General features: G+C 40.2%; 1 pseudogene; it reads right to left on the bottom strand.

The window, feature by feature from the left end:
• Nucleotides 1-9362: 9362 nt before the first annotated feature.
• LOC142438074 (U2 spliceosomal RNA) lies at nucleotides 9363-9534 on the bottom strand (annotated as a pseudogene).
• Between the last annotated feature and the right edge of the window lie 1275 nt (nucleotides 9535-10809).

The raw sequence follows: 10809 nt of genomic DNA, 5'->3' as shown, positions 1-10809 counted from the left end.
GGTTGGCGCTTTCAAAGGCTGGCCTTTCGGTTAGCGGCCCAGTGGAGCTCCTCTTAAAGCACGCATCAACAGCTATATTCAACTTATTTCCCGGTCAGCTTCTTTCCTGCATTCCTCTAATCAAGCAAGAGAAGTGTTCGGTGTGGCCTGGCTTCAGCCTCTCGGGATTTCTTTCTCCTTCCTGGGGACTGTCGATGACACTCATTGGCCATGACTGGGCGAGTAGGGGATGTGGAAGGACTGTCACGTGACTTCTCCCTATTGCTCAACCTGTGTTCATGATGACAACTATGCACAGAGCACAAGGTGTGGGAAAATTTGCATGCTTCCAAAGAAGTGTTTTTCACTCGCAGAGTACTCAGAAAGGAGCGAGGACACGGCCAGTGAGTGAACAATCCTTTCCCTAAGCAGACCAAACTGTGGAGATGATACAAGAGGCAAGAATGTTTGTCTGATCCACACCCTGAAACCTACCCTTAACTACAGGTTTCCTGTAACATTATCGTTCATCCCTATTTCATTATACTCATATTTATATGTTCATTCTTTGTTTATATATAAATTTCTATTTATATATTCATTGTATATTTATATTCATTACATTTCGTTATATTCCATTTAGTGTGGGCCATTATCATTATTAAAGAACTTACTGAATGTTGGGTTATGTACAGGACTAGTTAAACCGGGAGACGTGTGCTTTCAAGACAGAGCGCGAGCCTTTGAGTGTTAAAGCAATATGATGTCTACTATTTGCTCCACTAGAAGTTCTGGTGGCAAAGCCAGTTCAGCCAGTTTGCTAACAGCGAAGTCCATGTATTGAAACTACCAGTCCCTTCGGGAGAAAAATGAGGCTGTCTGCATCTGTAAACTTTTTTTCTTAAATCATTTTATTGGGGGCTCATACAGCTCTTATCACAATCCATCCATCCATCCATCCATTGTGTCAAGCACATTTATACATATATTGCCATCATCATTTTCCAAACGTTTTCTTTCCACTTGAATTCCTGGAATCAGTTCCTCATTTTTCCCTCCCTCCCTCTTGAATCCTTGATAATTTAGATATTATTTTTATTATTTCATGTCTTACCTTGACCTGTGTCTCCCTTCACCCACCTTTCTATTGTCTATCCCTCTGGGAGAGGGTTATATGTTGACAATTGTAATCGGTGCTTTCTGCATCCACCTTCCCCTTAAACCTCCTGGTACTGCTACTGTCCTCCCTGCTCCTCAGGGAGGACACGAGCCAGTCAGGATGCAGTGTGGCACCGATGAAACATATAACTTTCTCTAGTTCTTCACTGCTTTCTCCCTCCCACTATCATGATCCCCATTATACCTACAAATCTGGAAGACCAGAGCATGTACACTGTTCAGATCAGAGCTGGAAACACCAGGAATCTGTCAACTTTTATAACCTTGAAAACCCTACGTGAGGTTCTCTGAGTCTGAATCAACTTCATGGCTATGGACCAGAGGGCTTGGGGAGTTTAGACACATGGCCCTCTGTTTTTCACGTTCTCTTTTTACCCCCTTTGAAATGTGCTCTATATCAATCAATGCAAATAGAATATGAATTCATTTACCAAACTTTTAATAGAACTCGTAGCATCACTTGCATTAACAGAGATAGTCTTCTGTATTATAAAATATTTAAGGGTTTTCAGGCTAAATTTCTAAACTGAAGCTTAGAAGTTGAAAGCATGTTGGTGAACTGACTATGTACTACCTTTAAAGCATGGACTTTAGAGTCAAGCAAATTTAGATCAGAATCCTGGACCTTCTCCCTTCTAGCAGTGTGCTTAATATGAACTCCTTATTCTGCATCTTTAGAAGGTAATGGGAGCAGTAATGTTTACTGTGTTTCTGGCTCAGAGCTGACGTACAACATAAGGTGTTCTCCTCCCACGTATAGCCAAAGGTCAGATATGGCCTGTGTACCATTTACTCACTCAGAATCTGTGCTATTTTATGTAACAGGGCAAGGAGGAAATTAAGTTTGGAAATTTATATATGGCTATGAAATGATCAACCCTTAATATAAAAAGATAATCCTGGAAGATCTGGGTAGGTTTGATGTAAATCAATATACCTTAAACATTGAAGAGTGAGACCGAAAAGTCAATGTCAGAATAATATGATCTGAAAAGGGATTCACCCACCATTCTTAGCTTTGAAAATGAAGGTCAAGGACTGCAGGCAGCATCTACGCATTCTGCCTCAACACAATCTCATGTACAATAGAACAAAATGCTGTCTGGCCCTGTGCCATCTTCACAAGGGTTACGGGTGAGCCCTTGTCATAGTCACTGTGTGACTCCCTCTGATTGATGGCCTTCCTTTCTTGCTGACCCTCTAACTCACCAAGCATGATTTCATGTTTTAGGGACTGGTCCCCTGACAACATGTCCAAAGTATGTGAGGCCAAGTCTCAACAGCCTCACTTCCAAGGAGCTATTGAGCTGTCCTTCTTCCAGAACAGACTTGCTCATCCCTCTGGTAGCCATGGCATAGTCAGTATTCCTAGCTCACATCACCACTCTAGTCTTCTCATGTGTTGTGCAAGATAAGAAAAACTGGTTAGAAATTTCATGGTTAATATTTTATAGATTTCATAAGACCCGTAAGGAAGAGACAAGTCAGTTTTGACATTATCACAGCATGTTGAAATGAAGAGGGACCGAAAGAAATAAAAGCAGTTAAAGAGTCAGAAAAATGGGTGTGCTCAATCTATTTAGGACTCCCCAACACGCTTAATGGTCATCATTCCTTTAAATCGTTATGATAGGATTGTGGCCCTTATTTTTCTGTTCTCAGTATGAAGCTTAGGGCTGGGAATATCCACAATATTCATGATTAGTATTTGTTTAGCCGAATAAGCCACATCCAGCATAAAAAGACGCTTGTAGATGAGAAGGTCACGTCACGCTGGTGGGAAATACAGTTGCTGCTTACTGAATAGACCCTTTGGGTTTTAGGCTACTTTGAAAATCAGGTAAATGCGATACACCTAAATCAACACTAAACCATTCAATCTGACCCAAAACCATCCCAAATTGTCGCAGACCTTCACGTGGTATGGTTGTTTAGGTCCTTGAGGATGCTCCAATTTTAAAATGTAAATCAATGAATGCTCCTTCCGAGTAAGGGAATCAGTAAGGAGTTATAAAAGATTGAAGCCAAACATCCAAGGGGAGCCACTAGTGATGTCACAGGAAAGACTCTCAATTGGAAAGCAAATAGCTGAGAGACACTGGCCTGCTTTGAGTCTACTTTGTCATATTTAACGAAAATTTTTGACAGAAAACTTCAGATTATTGGTTCATCTTAATAATCTCTCAAGTACCTTTTGCTCTTCAATTTTCACCATTCTTTCTGGATCTGTTTCTGTTTTACAAAATAACAGAGTTAAATCAGATAGCATCACTCCGTTTCTATACGTTCAGGAATCTCTAAACAGTCAAATTCCTTCCGGCCACTATAAGAAACTAGCATACTATATAAAGGCAAGGCCTGGGCAAGTTGTGTACAACAATTCTTTAGAAGGTTGCGCATGGTGTCTGCCTATGTCTCACAGATGTTGCCGTTGCTAGGTGTTCTTGAGCTGTGCAGAGTCATAGGGATTTCATGTGCACAAGAGAAAAAAAGAAAGAAACACACATTTCTGGGTACTGAGTCATCCTCAGTTGTTATTCACTGAGATCGAGTCTGGCTCATAGCGGCCCTGCAAGACAGGGTAACACACAGCCTCTGGGGCATTTCTGAAACAGTCACTGTTTACAGGAATAGAGAGCCTCATCTGTCTCTCGCTGAGTGGCTCTTGGTTTTGAACTTCTGACCAGGGCTCCCCTCCACAGTTGTTGCCGTATTTGAAACCATTGTTAGTCCATCACATTGAGGGTCTTCCTGTGTTTCCCTGACCCTCTACTTTACTAATGGTTCATCTATGCTGTCCTTCTTTGAGGACGAGTCCCTCCTGCTCTCATGCTCAAAGTAAGTGAGAAGTGACGGCATCCTTCCTTCTAAGGAACATTTTGGCTGTACTTTTAACACAGATCTGTCCATCCCACTGACAGCGCATGGCATATTCCATACTCTTTCCAACACTGTAACTCAAGTGCATCCATTCTGCTTCCCTATCCATAGTCCAGCTTTCACACATGTACCAGGTGATTGTACATACGACTTAAGTTAGGCACCTCAAGGTGACATCACTTTTAAACGGTGTTTTGAAAGAGCCATGCCCAATGCAACATGTTTGAGTTCTTGAATGTCATGCCCATAAAATTGTTGGGAAACCAATGAAATAGTTTCAGTTATTGAAATTCCAATTCCAATAGTTTGCTCTTTACTATGGTGTTTCATTTCAGTTCAGTTGTGAGGGTTTTTTGTTAAATGCTAAAATGTAGGTCATTGAAGGTCTCTGAGTTTTATCAATAAGTTCCTCGAGTCTCTTCATTTTCAACAAACAAGGTTGTGTCACCTTCACTGAATATCATAGAATGTTAGTAGGTTGTTAATGAGTCTTCCAATGATCTTGATATCATGTTCTTCTTCGCGTAGTCCAATTTCTATAATTATTTGCTTGGCACAGAGATTGAATACATAGGGCAAAATTACACAGTCCTAACATACACTTTTCTGTTCCAAACCTTTCAGTGCCATCTGGTTCTACTCAACTAACTGCTCTTGGCCTATGTAACGTTGTCTGAGCACGGCTAGTAGACATCACTCTATCTTAACGCATACTTCCCAATAAGGAAAAAAAACGCTCTAGGTTGATCAAAGATGATCATTTATGAAAGAAGAAAACACTTTTAAAGCTGTGCAATGATTTCTATAACATCCTTCCAACTAGAACGATGTGAATCGCTGTAACTCCTTGCTATTTCTAAGTTGAATGTTGGAAAGCAAGAGTGTTCTTTTGTCAGCAGTCAACTCAATATGAGCACATTCTAATCTATTAAACTAAGTCAACTATGATAGCCTACTAAAGGTATTATTTTCAAAAAATAACCAAGGAAACTAACAAAATTTATCAGCATTTTACCCAGGTACTGGGTAGGCATCTCTAAAATCTTTTTATTTCTTTTGCATTATGAGCTAAAACATCTAAAAGAAAAACATTTTCTATTTAGATTTAAATTGTCAAACTACTTAAAACACATCCTTGAAGTAAACCAATATGTTTTAAGTCATAAATGGTGTCAACAATTAACAAATGTTGGGCTTTTATATCTTTTTTACTTTTCGGTATAATATTCTTATTGGAAATTTCCAACTCAATAATGAAATCTACTCATCCTGCTAAAGAAAATAATAAGTTTATAAAATGCCTGTATGGCATAGATATTCACTACACCACTCAAAATAAAACATTTGGTTTTTCATTGATCCCATAGGGCAAAATCTTGATAATTATATAATGTAACTTTATCACATGAAGAAAAATTAAAATGAACTCTATTTTATGTTACTTTTAAAGCTATATGCACAAGAATAAATTTTAAAAATGCATATCGAGTGTCCCTGACTCGAGTTATAACTGTTTGCAAAAATAGTTAAAGAAGAAAACCAAAAGTGTCACACAATTAAGTACGGCTTTTCTACAGTCCTAAACTCCCACCAAAGGACCCTTCCTGCAAAGTCTGGGTTAGGAGGTGGGATGATACTGAGTCACTGTGAGCAGGACTCACTGGCATGTCGTCCTGCTGTGTATAAAAGGAGCCCTCTGAGAAGCATGGCAGGGGAGCATACTATCAGCAAAAGACAAGGAGGGGGGTGTCTCCCAGACCACAGTATGCCTGTGCTCTGAACCTCCAGGACCCAGAAGACAGCTGTGACGTCAGAAGAGCAACTGGAGGAGCAGGAGCTTAGGGAATGAAACAAAATGGCAGACCTCTCAGCCCTGGCACAAGTAAAGGTGCGTGTTTGGGGAAGACAGCTGTTTTGTGGGAGTGGGGTGCCCCTGGGCTATTAATTGGGGGAGCTGGGCTTCCTGTCCTATAGAAATGGAGCTGAGAGCCTTGGGACTGTGGCACCCTGGCATAGGGTGCCTCAGGGCACTTAATTTAGGGAGCTGGAGCTGACTACCTTCAGGTAGAGGCTTATTGTGGCATGGCATGGCATGCTCTTGGGGCACATATTTGCAGTCCTGAAAGAATTTTGTAACATATTCTGAAGAACAACAATATCCTGAGCATTTCTCTCTTGTATTACAGCCTGTTAACTTCATTAATAAACCCTTTAATCATGAATATTATCTGTGTGTTCTCTGTGGGCCATTGCAATGAATATTAGAACCTGGAAATAAAAGTAGAAAATGCAGTTCCGGTGATAGAACACACAGATGTGATGTACAACAATTAAGAATAATGATCTTTTTCTCAGAGATAATAAAACTATCCAAAAGAAGTAATAACTTTCTAAAAGAAAGTAATCACAAAGAAAAAAGGAAACAGATTGAAAATGAAAAGTTCCCCCAGATCCTGGATGCTTCCTCCCCCCAACTACCATGATCTGAATTCTACCTTGCAGGGCTGGATAGGACAGAGGTTGTACACTGGTGCATATGAGGGTTGGAGGTACAGGTAATCCAGGGTGGATGATACCTTCAGGACCAAGGGTGTGAGGGACGATGCTGGGAGAGTGGAGGGTGAGTGGGTTGGAAAGGGGGAACTGATTACAAGGATCCACATGTGACCTCTTCCCTGGGAGAGGGACAGCAGAGAAGGGGGGAAGGGAGACTCCGGATAGGGCAAGATATGACAAAATAACGATGTATAAATTACCAAGGGCATATGGGGGAGGGGGGAATGGGGAGGGAGGGGGGAAAAAAAGAGGACCTGATGCAAGGGGCTTGAGTGGAGAGCAAATGCCTTGAGAATGATTGGGGCAGGGAATGTATGGATGTGCTTTATACAATTGATGTATGTATATGTATGGATTGTGGTAAGAGTTGTATGAGTCCCTAATAAAATGTAAAAGAAGAAAAGAGAAAAAAATGATTAGGGCAAGGACTGTGCGGATGTGCTTTATACAATTGATGTATGTATATGTATGAACTGTGAAAAGAATTGTATGAGCCCCAATAAATTGTTAAAATAAAAAAATGTAAAAAAAGAAAAGAGGAGAAAAAATGATTAGGGCAAAGACTGTACAGATGTGCTTTATACAATTGATGTATGTATATGTATGAACTGTGATAAGAATTATATGAGCCCCAATAAATTGTTAAAAAAAAAAGTTGAACCAAACCTACATTTTAGAAGGAATTTTTCAAAATATTTTCTGTTAAGAGATATTGAACAGCCTAACTTGTGAGGGTCTGGGGAAATGTTTGACAAGAGAGGAATTGTTCAGAGATTGTTGCTTCTTATAAAAGTTAGGAGTGAAAACCACCCATATCATATCAAAATGCATCTCAACGAAAGCAATTCTACCCAAAGCCAGAGTGGCATGATTCAGGTATATAGATAAATATGAATATATGTTTTTAAGTTAAGAATTAGTTGATGCATGATAACAACATCCCTCTTTCTCAATTAACCGAGAAACAGCTCAGACTAGAAAAGCATTGTAAATTATTATAATGAGATATGAACTATCTATAATATATAAATCATGCACACACATATATATGTATATAATGCTTGGCTACAGACAACCAATTACTGTATTCCTAGAGCAGCAAGCATCAGGAAAACACTAAAACAACTCAAGATGTTGTGAGTCAAATCTGCATTCTCAATGTCTAGATATTGTCCTAGATAAACCTGTGTTGCTGTACTAGAAACAGCACACATGGATGGTGTTTCACAAGAGCAGTTGAGTTTCTTGAAGTTCAAAATGCTTTCCACTGTTTCTCTGTGTCAGAACTAGGAGAGGTCCCTCTACCTTGGCTACCTGGTGATCATCTTCTGGTGTGACATCTGTCATCCCCCATCTAGCCTTGCTTGCTCAGTTGTTTCATCTCTTTTACATATAAAAAGAGATTGATTCAAGTTACTCCTTATACCAATACTTCTCATTAACATAACAAAGACAGTCCATTTCCAAGTGGGATCATAAATGCAAGGATACAGGTTAGGATCTACAGCCCGTATTTACTGGGAGTGGAGGGGGGACACAATTCAATCCTTAACACTCAATAACATGCTAGAATTCTAAAGAATAAGAGTTCCGAAAAGAGAATTAAGTATTGGTAATAAAAGCTGCCTTCTGATACTACCACATTTCATAAAACCTAAGATACTAGTATTTCAAAGATAAAGTATTATTTCGTATGTAATAAGAAAAAGAGACAATGTCAGTTAATCTCATGAAATTAGTTCTAAGACACATGCAACATAAGTACCTATAAAATACTGCTGTGAGTGGATGATACCTTCAGGACCAAGGGTGTGAGGGACGATGCTGGGAGAGTGGAGGGTGAGTGGGTTGGAAAGGGGGAACTGATTACAAGGATCCACATGTGACCTCTTCCCTGGGAGAGGGACAGCAGAGAAGGGGGGAAGGGAGACTCCGGATAGGGCAAGATATGACAAAACAACGATGTATAAATTACCAAGGGCATATGAGGGAGGGGGGAATGGGGAGGGAGGGGAAAAAAAAAAGAGGACCTGATGCAAGGGGCTTGAGTGGAGAGCAAATGCCTTGAGAATGATTGGGGCAGGGAATGTATGGATGTGCTTTATACAATTGATGTATGTATATGTATGGATTGTGGTAAGAGTTGTATGAGTCCCTAATAAAATGTAAAAGAAGAAAAGAGAAAAAAATGATTAGGGCAAAGACTGTACAGATGTGCTTTATACAATTGATGTATGTATATGTATGAACTGTGAAAAGAATTGTATGAGCCCCAATAAATTGTTAAAATAAAATTAAATTAAAAACAAAACAAAAAAAATACTTCTGTGAAACTCATAGTTATTATTTGAAATCCAATAGCTACAGAAACTGAGGGACGAAAGAAAGCGATGAGTTTAGAAATTTAGTAAAATATGATTGAAAGTAAAAAAATACAGGGACCAAATTGAAGTTTATATTACCGAAAAGAATGTGTTACCCTCTACAGTCCAAAAACAAGTGAGCCAGCAAACAAAAATCCATTTTTGTGTCTGCAACATGACACGGAGTCTCAAACAAAAGTCAGAGGCCCTGGGGATTCATAGTCACAGGACCCTAGATTAACGTAACTGAATTTCCCTGAATCTGTCTTTGAGCTTGCATTTTATCAAGGAGAAAACATAGAATTAAGTCTGAAAGTAACAAAAGCTTAAAAAGTATGCAAATGTGCGTTTATAAATTGATATACAAGAGTCTTCATTGCTTTTTTTTTTTTTTTGTATCCCCCGAGGGGGTGCACCGTTCCCGGAGGTACTGCAATACCAGGTCGATGCGTGGAGCGGACGGAGCAAGCTCCTATTCCAACTCCCTGCTCCAAAAATCCATTTAATATATTGTCCTCGGATAGAGGACGTATCAGATATTAAACTGATAAGAACAGATACTAGGCCGAGAAGCGATAGAGTCTTCATTGCTTTTAAAAAGGAAATGGCAGTAGAATTTAATTGAAGGAGTTCTGATAGCCTGCAGCCTTCTCTGAACCATTCCTCAGCTTAGGGCAGTTAATTTAATTCACTTGAACTATATAGGTTACTAGCAGCCCTGGTGATTCTCTTGAGGTAAGTGTTGGACAACTAGCCACAAGGTAGGTAGTTCAAACCCACCAGCTGTTCCAGAAGAGAAAAGCTGTTTGTTCCACTTTATGAATCTTTTGTTAAATGATCCTCTCTTAAAAATGTGATTCGCTCTGGATTGCTAACTGAAAGCTCGTGGTTTGGGCCTGCTCTTCATGAGAGGACTGTAAAAACGTATAGTCTTGGAAATTCTTTTTTTTTTTATTCTTATGCTAGGAGGGAGAATCCACCAGAAGGCAGTGGAATTGGTTTTAATGTTTTTTTGTAAGATTTCAGAGGTCCTCATCCTAGTTTCACCTCCCTTCACCCTGATTTGTACAAGTGCAATTGGATATGCACACAAATTTAGGATTATTAAATTTATTTGAAAACAAGGAACAGAGTCAATCAGAAAGCGAAGATTTGCAGCCCTTACTACGTAAGTAACGCTAACGAGAGGAAAACGACAGCCAGGTGAAACAATAAAGCCAAAGGATCCTTGTGGATCTCTGATGGAGGCGTGGCTATGACGGATGGCAATCTGCAGCGTTGGCAGGCTGCGATCGCCAAGGTCTTTTGCTCGGGGTCTTTCTCCTTGGAGCAAGCCGGGCTTCCTACTCCCCACGCTCGTAAAGAGTAAGTTTCGGAACATCTCAGGAACAATTCCATTCTGTCTCACAGGGTCGCCATGGAAGACACGGGGGCAATTCTGCTCTGTCTTATCGAGTCTGCAGGAGTCAAGATCGACTTGACAACCGTGTTTTGCAGGCTGTAGCTACCGAGGTGAATTAACCCAGGACTGCAGGCTGCTGACGACCCCCTGGGGCCACAGGCCATGAGCACACTGTTGGCTTCAAATGCAAACAACCACCAGTATAAGAGGCAGCAATCTATTGGGAGCAGGCTACACTATACTCCCATTAAGTTGAAAGCCTGCTCATAGCAGATCTCATTATGCAAGCGATATTAGCATATCCAATTCCATTGTAAGGGTATTTGAAAGTATCATGGAGTGCTACAAGGGCAAATTAATCTGTATTGCAAGAAGGAAGGCCAGAGAGCTCCTTCGAGGCAAGGATGGCAGGACTGCCCTCCATACTCTGAGCGCGCTGTCAGGAGAAAC

This window comes from Tenrec ecaudatus, chromosome 1, assembly GCF_050624435.1.
Source record: "Tenrec ecaudatus isolate mTenEca1 chromosome 1, mTenEca1.hap1, whole genome shotgun sequence".
NCBI classification, from domain to species: domain Eukaryota; kingdom Metazoa; phylum Chordata; class Mammalia; order Afrosoricida; family Tenrecidae; genus Tenrec; species Tenrec ecaudatus.
Note: the sequence above shows the minus strand (reverse complement) of the source record. Positions and strands in the feature narration are given on the sequence as shown.